At 41.9% G+C, this 12,433-nt stretch overlaps 1 protein-coding gene and 1 long non-coding RNA gene across 2 annotated transcripts in view; one reads left to right on the top strand and one right to left on the bottom strand.

The window, feature by feature from the left end:
* The window catches only part of LOC148126007 (uncharacterized), a 67,561-nt gene extending 63,937 nt beyond the window's left edge, over positions 1–3,624 (bottom strand). Inside the window, exons 1-2 of the long non-coding RNA XR_015742540.1 lie at positions 3,356–3,624; positions 1,920–2,127 (exon numbers count right to left, since the gene is read on the bottom strand). This is a non-coding gene — a long non-coding RNA (uncharacterized LOC148126007). The remainder of the gene's footprint in view (positions 1–1,919; positions 2,128–3,355) is intronic.
* The window catches only part of CDH4 (cadherin 4), a 995,035-nt gene that overhangs the window by 577,893 nt on the left and 404,709 nt on the right, over positions 1–12,433 (top strand). The window lies entirely within an intron of this gene.

The following is a 12,433-nucleotide window of genomic DNA, read 5'->3' as shown; positions in this document are numbered from 1 at the left end:
CTATTTAGCTCTCATCCGTTAGCCATACGCTTCTGGAATTTGAACCTGGGGCTACTTGCATATTAGGTAGATGTATTAACCTCTAAGCCACGGGCTCTACTCATTTTGTCAGCTATACCAGGGGAGTGACTAAGTGTTTTTTCCAGTGAGATCAGTCTATCAGGGCAACCTGATCTACCCAATTATTGGACAGAGTATACCGCTTCTGTTTTTAATTGATAAGTTAGTAACCCGGTTAAATCTGGCTACCCCATTGATTTTATTTATTTATTTATTTTATTTTTGTCAATTGCTTACAAGATAATAGGTATAAATAAAAACATAGTTATGAATACATGGATACATATAAGAAAAATAAAAATAAAAGATAAAAATAAAAGAAACAATAGGACATTGGTGCATTTATGCATGCCCCCTACAGACCTTTTAGTTCTAGGTTTTTTAGGTCTAGAATTTTGAGTCTGATGGCATAAGGTATTCTACAACAAGTAGAGGAGTGGAGAACTCTTCTTGTGAAATATTTCTGGACTTTCTCAACTATGTTAATATCAGATACGTAATGTGGGTTCCAGACTGATGAGCTGTATTCGAGTATTGGTCTAGCAAATGTTTTGTATGCTCTAGTTATTAGTGTAATATTACCAGAGAAAAAGCTACATAAGATTAGGTTAACAACTCTTAACGCCTTTTTGGCTATGTAGTTACAGTGGGCTCTAGCAGGTTAGATATGAGTACTCCAAGATCCTTGACAGAATTTGGATCATCAACAAGGTGTTGACTATTCAGCCTGTATTTTATTTTCTGTTTATTAGAGAGGAGGTTGTTTGTCTCAAATAAGTGGGGGGTGATGGATTGGTTAATAATTGATTCCATGACTTTACAGGTGACACAGCATAAAGAGATTGGTCTGTAATTTTCAACTAGGCTGGGGTCTCCTTTTTTGAAGATGGGGATGACCGTGGCTTGTGACCATAGTTTTGGCAAGGAGCTGGTCCTGAAAGATTTTTCAAAGATTATGCTTAGAGGTTCGGCTATGACAGTGGATAGCTTTTTTAAGAAGTAGGCACATATTCCGTCCGGTCCAATAGATAGAGATGGTTTTAGATTGCGTAGTGCTTTTTCAACATTGTCTTCTGTAAAATCGATTTGTATTAGATCATTGTAGTTGTCTGTGGTTCAACTAGGAAATACTGGGCATGATCTATTGCTGTTTACTAATACTGAGCCAAAGAATGTGTTAAAGAGGTTGGCTTTAATAGTGTCGTCGTTGCAGTCTTTACCATTAGGCCCTTTCAGGGGTGGGATGGACCTTGTGTCTTTTAGTTTGTTGTTTATAAAATCGTAGAAAGCGCAGGTGGAACTGGTGTGTAGAAGGTTTTCTTGTTTAATGTGATAATTGGTGCATTCAGTTTTTATCTGGTGGCATAAATTTTTGTATCAGCTTTTGAAGTTGGCAACGTGACCAGATTTGTTTTTCTGCCAAAGTGATTTCTTTTTGGATTGAAGCTTCCTTATTGTTTTGGGTAATTTGCTTTTTCTGGTTTTGGGAGTTGTTAATGGTACATATAGTGGTTCTCTGGGTGTGGCTTGGTAGGCATGGCAGGGAAAGGATACTGTAAAATCTCCAGTCACAGATGGCATTTGCTAGTTCTCCAAACTACTCAAAACTTCCAGAACTGGTCAGAACATGCCGAATACCACCTCTGAACCCCAGCTACCTCTAATGCCCCCTCCCTATCCCTCAGCTCTGGTGTAGGAGCACTGAAGCTCCAAGATGGTTTTGGTCAGGCCAGCTTCAGGATTGACAGGCTGCCCTCCCCCCCCCCCCCAATTGAAGAGGAATTCCTGCAAGACAAAACATACAGAAGGAAATTAGTCAAGGCTCATGTCATATGAACCCTGAAGCTGACCGGACTCACCTAAGGCTAAATATCTAAATGGTATCTCAGAGTTTGAATCATGAGGTTTTGCTTCAGTTGAAATCAATTGTTCAGAACTTTCAAATCAGTAAAATGTGGAGAGCCAAACGGTCTCTGGACTAAAAGTGGAGAGATGACAGCCAGTTGCATGACCTTGGGCCAAGTCCTCATGCTCGACCCAACTCACTCCAGAGGGTTTTTGTTGTTGCTGTGGGGAAAATAAGAGAAGGAAAGTGTGTTGGAGATGTTCACTATCTTAAGTTATTTGTAAAAAATGTTAAAGACAGGATACAAATAAACAAACAAATTTGAGTTATTTTTTAGGCCTAAAAGCCAGTGGGAAAACCAACCACTTTGGATCTTCTCAATGATGCACTAAACATTGAAGAAGTACTGGCCAAGCACATCAAAAATGATGACCAAGATAGCTTCGCTGACCTATCTGTGTAATCACCACAAGCCACCCTGTCTTAGATCTATTCAGCTTCCTTGTAAGCCCAAATAGGTCAATTCTGTCAAATACCTTACCAATTTAGTGTCCATTTAGTAGGCCTAGGGCGCAAGAGGAGAATCAGCAAGGCTTGATTCTAAGTAAACCTCAGCATTGGTTTCCCCTTGCATCTTCCTCCAAATTATTACATTGCAAACTCATTAATCTGATTGACCGTGGGGACCCTGGAAGCATCTGGATAATCAGAAAATTGGTATGCTCTCTACAAAAGGTTACTCCACAGGTGGATGGCTCATTCAGCGCTAAAGTTCACATTGGGAATATGTTGGCAGACTGGAGGGGCCACGTTAATTTCAGAATGCTGCTTCCCCAAAGCTCACATAATATCTTTCATTATAATTTAAATCACAGACAAAACGTGCACATGAATATAGATTGTAACGCAGGACTGAGTCCCTCCTGGGGCCTTAGAAAAGATAGGAAAGCCCTAAAGAGAGTAGACGCTAGTTAAATGGGAAAATGGTATTAATCCTCCCACACTCACTCTCAAGCATCACAGTCACTTGAGGAGATCTTGCAGATGATAAAGAAGACTGAGAGACAGTTTGGTCTAGTGGTTAAGGTGCCAAGCTAGAAACCTGGAGTCCATGAGCTCTAGTCATGAAAGCCCACTGGGTGACTTTCGGTCAATCACCTGGAGACTGTGAATTCTAGTCCCGCCTTAGTCATGAAAACCATCTAGGTGACTTTGGACCAATCACTGGGAGACTGTGAATTCTAGTCCCGCCTTAGTCATGAAAACCAGCTAGTAACTTTGGACCAACCATTGGGAGACTGTGAATTCTAGTCCCACCTTAGTCATGAAAACCAGCTAGTAACTTTGGACCAACCATTGGGAGACTGTGAATTCTAGTCCGGCCTTAGTCATGAAAACGAGCTAGGTGACTTTGGACCAAGCACAAGAGACAGTGAATTCTAGTCTCACCTTCGCCATAAAAACCAACTGGGTGACTTTCAGTCAGTCACTCTCCCTCAATCCAACTTATCTCCCAGGGTGGTTGTGGGGAAAACAGGAGGAAGAAAGTATGTTAGATATATTTGCCGCCTTGAGTTACTTGTAAAAACAATAAAGGCATGATACAAATAAATAAATCAATAATGGACACCACTTGACCCTTGGTTGGTGGCACCATATCTCTTGAGATCTTCGTGATGTGTGGAGGGCCTGATGGCCATTTTGTCTTGTGAATTGAATGTTCCTTTCAGGAAGCGTTCTGTGATGGAATTTAAACTTTGGCAATGGGGATTTAAGCTTGGGGTTTAATTTGGGAGGCTTGAATGAATAAACTGTTAATAGAAGAGGAGGTTCAGTGAAGGAAAAGCATATGAAAAAGAAAGTTAAAATACCCCTGCCTTGGTTTTGTTTGGTATAAGATGGAATAGAGAGAAATTCTAGTAGGCTTTTGAAGTTCTCTTATATTTTGCAGCAATAAAGAGCATTCCTGAAACCTCTGCTGATACTCAAGAGGGGTGATAGTTTTAAAACTTGTCCAATTACTTGACTTGGGGCTACCTTTGAAAATGTATGACATTGTTGGAAGAAATATCCATCTGGTTCAGTTCCGAGCTGGGAGGAAGACACTGGAAACATGGAGGCTGATTGAAAAGATTGCTTAGTGGTGAAGCAGAACCACCAAGCACATGGTTCTGGGTAGCTGACCATATGGAATTGAGAGAGAGGGGGTTTTATACCCTCTCTTAGGCTTTGAACTTGAGCTTCCTGTTCCTGTGCAAGAACATGTATTCTATTGGCTGTTGTAGGGGTTATAGCTAACTTTGTAGGTTGTCTGAGCTAAGTTTGGTTGAAGCCTGGAAGGTGTGGTGCGACAGAGATGATGCAATGAAGGGGCTTGTTATGCCATGTGGTGAGCTCTGCTGCTAGATGGTAGAGGGCTAATACTATTATGTCCTGAGGGGTCATATCTTAATCCCATCACCCTGGAGCTGGAGGTCTTTTGTCTTGTAGTTCGGCTGGCCCAGTCTTAATGGGCACCAAATATCTGCTGAGGACAGGGAGCTGCTTTCTGGGATTCCGTTTCCTTTAAGATTTTTATTTCTCTTTTAGGGGAAATATTTTATCCTGCCTTTTTTAACATATTTCTCAAAATATTGCATTCTTCTAGGAGGGGTGGCTGCTAACTTTGTACAACATTTTGTTTTGATCTGCCTTGGCTATAGATGTTACATGTAATTAAATGTTACATGTAATACATAACTCTCCTAAATTTGTGCATTCCAAATTATGCTACCTGGGCCATACATGGTAGCTGATCTTTCTTATGGTGCCCTCCAAACCTAGGCATGACAGTTTCAATCATTTAAGCCCCACTTAGTTTTGTACTGTCAGTTTAGAATTCTTCAGGCCCTTAATCATGAGCACAGGAAATATTTAATTTCCTAGACGGTCTGCTAGAGACTCTCTGGTTGCCACTACTGGCTCCAACTTAACAGATAACAGATAATCAGAATTGGAAGGGACCTTGTAGGTCATCTAGTCCAACCCGTCGCCCAAGCGGGAGACCCTACACCATTTCTGACAAATGGCAGTCCAATCTCTTTCTGAAAGTCTCAAGTGACTTGAAACTTTACATGTTGAGAACATCTTAAACTTGAACTCTGATCTTTTCCCTACCCTTCAAACTTCACCATGCAGCACATATTAAACTGGAGCTAATTCTTTCCTCTTTCTTTCCTTGTTCAATTATGTCCACTCCAATCACATCGCGTCCAAGAATCGCATCAGCATTTTTAGCTGCAGCAATGGAACTGAGGCTTTTTAATCAGGCAGTTATCTACAATGATCATTTATGCCCTCTTCCCCTCTGAGTCGCTGCTTTCAAAAACAGATGCATGGTGGTGTTTAATAAATGCTTGCAAGCTGTTACAAAATCCTTAGATGAAGATAACTGGAATGCTAATTATTTTATCTCTGCATTTTTATAGCAAAATAATCAATGCACGAACTTGGCAATTGCTCGATTTAGTACCACTTTCTTTTCTTTTGTTCTTTTTTGTGTTGTTGTTGCTCAAGCAGGCACAATTAATTCTAAATTATGCCATTTAGGTTCCAAATTGGAATAGAATCTAGAGGAGAGTGGAATAGCCTTTCCACTGCAAGAGATATTTTGTGTGTGTGCGTGCACATGTCTTTTTGGAGAGGGGAATTCAATTTTAGTTAGTTTCAATTTATCCTTCTTCAGTTTGCCTAAGGGCTGTTATCTAGTCTATTTCTCTGCTAATATGTTCCCTCCTACTTTCTTCATTAGAAACATAGATAGAAAGTGTCACCCATCATCCATGGAGGATCTTGTAGGATGCAGAAGAATATATAGCCCTGGAAAGATTGATTCCAAGTCATTAATCTGTAGAAAAACAGAATGCTATATTAATCCTGTCTCTTTGGAGACATTATCCAAGGCCTTCTGCAGCTTGCCAGCTAGTCTGTATGGACAGTCCTTGGATTGAAGAAGGATAGAATCCTTTATATTAAGCTGCAACTTCTTTAACCAGGATTATCTGACAAAATCACAGTTATCTGAATGTACGTATTATTGTAAGCCATACTCATGTCCAGCTCAAGGAATCAGGAACCAGGATTGTTCAAATGAGTACAAGTTTATTCCATGCTATCTCTAAACAACAATCAACTTGATTGTCAACAGAATAAGAGCCAACAAAATTTGGGGAGGGCTGGTCTTAGATCTCTTGTGGGTGCAAAGAGACTCCAAACTAATGACACCCTTAACCCCTCCCTCAGGCTCATCCTGGTCAACTCCTACAAATTATTGGTTTATGAACCACAGTGATCAGTTCACATATTTATTGATTTATTGGATGTATCGAGTCCAGCAAAACAGATTCAAGTGGTATGGAGTGATTTGCAGAGTAAATAATAAAAAACAATACATTACATATATTTGCTATTATTACAGTGCATGCAATCCTATAGGCTTTTGAAGAATAGAATGGTATGTCAACTGAGTGAGAGGCTTCTAGAAAGCCTCTGGAAACAAACTATCCCATTGGAAAGGAGCTCTAAGAGATAATGTCCATTCTTGTACATGTGCTGATTGATATCTCAACTGGGGAAGATTCTTAATAGCAGTCTGCTGTTATGCATTGGGTGGGCAGATTCTGCCTGCAACAGGAAGTCTCAAAGATCCCCAGATCCCAAGCCACAAAGGACAGTGCAGGTGATCACTAGTACCCTGAATTGTATTGGAAATATACCGATAGCCAGTGATGTTCTTGTAATACCAATGTAATATGACAAATATGAGCCTGGCCTATAGTCAAAGGGACAGATGCATTCTGTCCATCGGAAGTTTGTTTCTGGGCAGTCTTCAAGGGCAGCCCATTAAGCCAAACCAAGCTAACCAGCTCCCATTTTAATGTGTGATGTTCCTGAGGCCTCGGGGGAGAATGAGAGCATTCCTGGCACATCTGGTATTGCTGACCCTGAGCTGCCGGCAGAACATGCCTCAGCTGGGGAGAGCTGGCAGGCCAATGAGGAAGAGGAGGAGGAGCTGCCAGCCCTTTGGATGCTAAAGTGTGCAGGGTAGAGTGGCGGAGATCAGCCAGATTGATGGGGAAACGGTCAGGAGGAGCTATTTAGCACAGCAGATGGGGGAGGCATTGCTGGAAGCAATGTATGTGGATCGTGGCCAGATGGTGGTTTGTGTTTCTGGGACTCTGCAGTTTGTGGATTTAATTCAGTTGTGAAGAGTGATTATCTTTGTGTTTGGAGCAGCCAGTTATCTGTCAGGTGGGCTAATTGTCCATTGCCTGGAAGATTAGTCTGAAACTTGTTTGTGGCTGACTTCACTGAAAATGACCCCCTGAACTTGGACAATTCCTGTGACTTCTCCTTGCAAGCCCTGAAACTGGACCAACAGACTGGTTGACACGCCTCAGTGGAGGTCCCAGACCTCGGAAGGGATTTGGGCTGTTTATTTTTGGAGAACTGGAGATGCTCTGTATTGGAGGTTGCTCAGAAAAATGCATCCAAATTGGAAACAATGGCAAAAAAAACACTATTTGTTGTCATGGCAGGTTATGTTGATTCAAATGCCATGACATTCTTTGTGGCTTGCAGTCTGAACTGCTTTAGGATGCATTTGGGATTGTTCTTAGTGAGTAAACATATTTCCAGGAAACAGTCAAAGGTTGGAGTTCTCATTAGGATATAAAATAAAGTGAGGGAGATGTTTTGTATTCCCCACATAAGTTGTGACAGTTAGTAGGGGAAACCCTACTCTCTTGCCTTCCACTTGAGCATGCAAAAGGATTATATCATTAGATCCTACTTGTAGTGCCACTCATGGTTTGGAATATGTCTCAGAATGTTTTACTAAGCACTTCAATCCTTCCAACTTGCAAAGGCAAAACTTTTCATCCACATTTATGGGCAATCAACCTTAAGGTGGAAGATCATAAGTTCCTTCCCAGCAAAACTTCCCAGCCCTTAATAGTTGCATTGTAGGGAGATCAATAGCTGCGTAATGAGCTATCCATTTTCTTTCCCCTGCCTTAATGGCAGAAACTGGGTGTGCTTCTTTTAACTCTGCATTGTGAAATGATAAACTGCCTTTTAATAGAACATTAACATTAATCTAAACAAGATTAGTGGTGCAGAGCTTTATATGAATAAGCTTGCTCAATTAAAACAGATGGCCGCCTGTGCTGAATTATATTATGTTAATGTAAGCCTCCCTTTCTCTCCCTCTTTCTCTCCCTCCCTCCTTCCCTCCTGTCCTCTGTGTGTGTGAGAGGAGGGGAGGGGGGGAGAGAGAGGAGAGAGAGAAAGAGAGAGAGAGGAGGGAGGGGAGGGAGAGAGGGGAGGGAGGGAGAGGAGAGAGAGAAAGAGAGTAGAAAGAGGAGGGAGGGAGGAGAGGAGAGAGAAAGAGAGAGAGAGGAGGGAGGAGGAAGGGAGAGAGAGAAAGAGAGGAAGGAGAGAGGGGGAAAGAGAGAGAGGAAGAGACATGAGAGAGACGGAGGAAGAGAGAGACTGAGTGTCAATTCTAAAAATATTAACTCATATATTTACACATATCCCCAGGAAGTTTTCCAATACTTAGATTTATCATCTTTTATTTTATTTTGTAAGGATTTTTCTTGCATTACATATGTACACACACAAGCACACACTGAACATACTTCCTCTAAGGAGGATGGGGACTCATCAACAATTAGCATCACGATCCAAGGATTGAAATGAGAAGGAGGCAAAGATAAAGATACAGACATCTTTCAGTTGCATCGAATAGGTAGCAACACTTAGTCCGAAACTAAGAACCTGCGTTTACCTCTTACCATCCTCAGACAGAATCTTAGCTAAGTTTCTGTTGCAGAAGAGCCTAGAGTTTGCCACCTTTTTTTTTTTTACTGTTGTTTCCTCTAAGCATCCATGATCTCTTCATTTTGTGGCTCAAGGTATTATTAAAGTCTGTTTTCTATCTTGTTTTTAGTTGCTCTGTATTATTAAGACACGCAACACCCTCAATATGGGTGGCGCAGCCAGGAGGGATAAAGACAGAAATTACAGGTTGCTCCTCGAAGGAGCTTTGCAGTCTACACTTTGACGGTGAGATGGAAAAGAGCAGGGGAGAGGTGGAAAGAAACGTGGTTCCTTAAAAAGAATCTGCTATTTGTAAAGTCAGCAGCATAGTTAAATAGATGCAAAAAAAAGGAGTTTAGTTTACTTTATTGTCATTGCACCTTGTACAACGAAATCAAACACCATATTCAGTGCACATCATGACCATGGCCATAAAAATAAACACAAACACACATCCTTCACCCTTCACACATTGAACCGGAAACCCCCAACACCGCACCAACACTGCACTATACAGCAGAATTCAAAAGAGCTACTTGCCCTGGGATAGAAGCTGTTTTTCAGCCTATTTGTCCTTGTTTTTATTATTTTGTACCGCCTGCTAGATGATAATAGTTCAAAAAAAGGGGGTGCCCAGGATGAGATGGATCTTTAAGAATGTTTTGAACTTTCTTATGGCAGCGGGAGCTATAAAGCTCTTCCAAAGAGGGGAGAGGGCAACCAATGATCTTCTGGGCAATGACGCTAACCCTCTGGAGCGCTGTCTTATCTGCCACTGTGCAATTGGCAAACCATACAGAGGTGCAGTAAGTTAAGATGCTCTCTATGGTGCAGCGGTAGAAGGTCACCAGCAGTTTTTCATTCAGTTGTTGTTTTCTGAGAAGTCTCAGGTAGTATAATCTCTGCTGGGCCCTTTTGACCAGGGCTGCTATGTGGGCACCCCAAGCCAGGTCCTCTTTTAGGATAACACCCAGAAACTTAAAACTGGCCACTTCCTGCAGTCAGTCTCCATTGATAAGCAAGGGCTAGATGTCTGATCTGTTCTTTCTATAATCCACTGTAAGCTCCTTGTTCTTATTGGTGTTGAGGACCAAGTTATAATCTCCACACCATGAAAGCAATGGGTCTACCTCATCTCGGTAGACAGACTCATCCCCCCCAGAGATATGTCCCACCACTGTTGTTTCATCTGCAAATTTAGCAATAGTATTACTAGCATGAGTGGGAATGCAGTCATGCACATAAAGAGTATAGAGTAAGGGACTCAACACACAACCCTGTGGTGTACCAGTGTTAAGAATAAGAGCTGAAGAGGTATGATTACCTAATCTGACCCTCTGTGAGTGGCCAGACAGGAAATCCATACTCCAAAGGCAGATTGAATTAGAAAGCCCAAGGTCCAGAAGTTTAGACACTACTCTATGTGGAAGAATTGTGTTAAACGCAGAGCTAAAATCCACAAAAAGCATCCTCACATAGCCCCCCTGCTGTTCTAGATGAGTCAGAGCAGTGTGAAGAATGATGGCGATAGCGTCTTCTGTAGATCTATTTTTTTCTGTATGCAAACTGGTGTTTATCAAATGTATGCAGAAGACCAGAAATGATGTGCCGGCAGACCAATTTTTCAAAGCACTTAATGACGATGGGAGTGAGTGCCACTGGTCTGTAATCATTGAGGTTGTTGATAGGGAACTTCTCTGGCAGTGGAACAATGGTGGAAGCCTTCAAACAAGATCGAATAGTGGAATAAAGACCGATTGAAGATCCTGGTAAAGACTCCAGCCAACTGATCAGCACAGTCTTTAAGCACTTGGCCAGAGATACCGTCAGGACTGGCAGCCTTTCTAGGGTCCACAGCTCTCAGAATGCTCCTCACCTTCTGTTCCTCCACAATGAGGTGGGGGCTACAATTGGCTGGTGGTTGTATTTTATCTGTCTCTGATGTCTCCACTTCAAAGCGAGCAAAGAAATGATTCGGTTCCTCTGCCAGTGAAGTATCCCCCTCAACAGGGATGACATTAGTCAGTTGATGGTTGGTAATTTGTTGAATCCCTCGCCACACCTGCCTCATGTTATTGCTATAAAAATTATCCCCAATCTTCCTCTTATAATCAGTCTTGGCCTTCCGAATACCTTTCTTCAGATTAGCTCTGGCAACACTGTATCTTGCCCCATCACCGGACCTAAAGGCCTTTGCTCCTGTCACGCAAGAGGCGCTGGACTTCCTTGGTCATCCAGGGTTTCTGATTGGGATAGATCCTAATACATTTATCCACAGTGATAGTATCTGTGCAGTGTTTGATATAGCACAGAACAGTTGCAGTGTGCACCTCTAGGTCAGGGTGGTAAAAGATGCCCCAATTTGTGTTCTCAAAACAATCCTGAAGTTGTTGGGAAGTATCTTCCGGCCTAGTTTCCACTGTCTTTATTAAAGGCAGAGCCCGTCTCCTAAGAGGGATGTAAGCTGGTGCTAAAAGCAGTGACATATGGTCTGATTGTCCCAAATGTGGTAATTGTATAACCTTATAGCCACCCTCAATATGGGTGGCACAGTCAGGAGGGGTAAAAACATAAATTACAGGGTGCTCCTTGAAGGAGCATGCAGTCCACACTTTGACGGTGAGATGAAAAAGAGCAGGGGAGAGGTGGAAAGAAATGTGGTCCCTTAAAAATAATCTGCTATGTGTAAAGTCAGCAGCATAGTTAAATAGATGCAAAAAAAAAAAAAAAAGAGTAGATAGAAGATATGATTTTTCTCCCTGCTTGCTTGCTTTTATGTTGATCACCCAGTGAGCCAAATTCTCCCTTGTGTGGCAATTTTGTTGGTTTTCAGGGTTCTGGAGGGATGGCTTCACATTGGATTGCACGCCGATGTTTTTAGCCTCCCATCCCTGGAGTGTCAATAGAATGAATGCAGGCAGTTTACTGTAACTCAAGAGGGATTTTACAGTCTCCCTTTTTCCCTGACTCAAAATCTTCTTGAAAGCTTTCCAGTTACTAGCTGATCCTTTTTCCTCCTCCTTCTGCTTTCTTTACCCTTTGTCCTAAATCTGCTCTAATGTGGCAGTTGCTGCTTCTTGAAGCAGTGACAAGGAGTGAAAATATTGCAATTTTGTTGGGTTGGTGTGTTTTTTTTCCCCCACTCTCCAAATACGATTCTGCATTTATCTGGTGGAATGCTACAGAGCAAGTCCATTGCAGAGGTGTCATGAGCAGATACAATTGGTTATCCTATCTGGATGTTCTCTTGTTCCATATCCAAGGGATGAGCACCCAAGACCATAATGTACTGGAGGATTTTAACTTCTAGATCAGCATTTCCCAACCTTAGCCATTACTAGCTTTGTGGACTTCATTTCCCAGAATTTCCACTGCCAGGATGGCCATTGATAAGAATTCTGCCAGTTCATACTTCTGGAAATGGCCAACGTTAGGAAACTTTATTCTAGACAGTTTGTTCAAGCCATCCAGGACCCCGGAGAGCTCCCAAAGAAATTCCTACATTGATTTGGTCAGTGCAGAACCAAAAGCCAATTATAGCATTAGATGTAACAATAACAGAGTTGGAAAGGTCTTGGAAGGTTTTCTAGAATCTAGTCCAACCCCTGCTCAGGCAGGAAACCTTAAAAGCCTCCAGTGTTGGAGTACCCACAACTTCTGAAGGCA

Source organism: Pseudonaja textilis, chromosome 3, assembly GCF_049901715.1.
Source record: "Pseudonaja textilis isolate UNSWEBS1 chromosome 3, rPseTex1.2, whole genome shotgun sequence".
In the NCBI taxonomy this organism is placed as follows: domain Eukaryota; kingdom Metazoa; phylum Chordata; class Lepidosauria; order Squamata; family Elapidae; genus Pseudonaja; species Pseudonaja textilis.
Note: the sequence above shows the minus strand (reverse complement) of the source record. Positions and strands in the feature narration are given on the sequence as shown.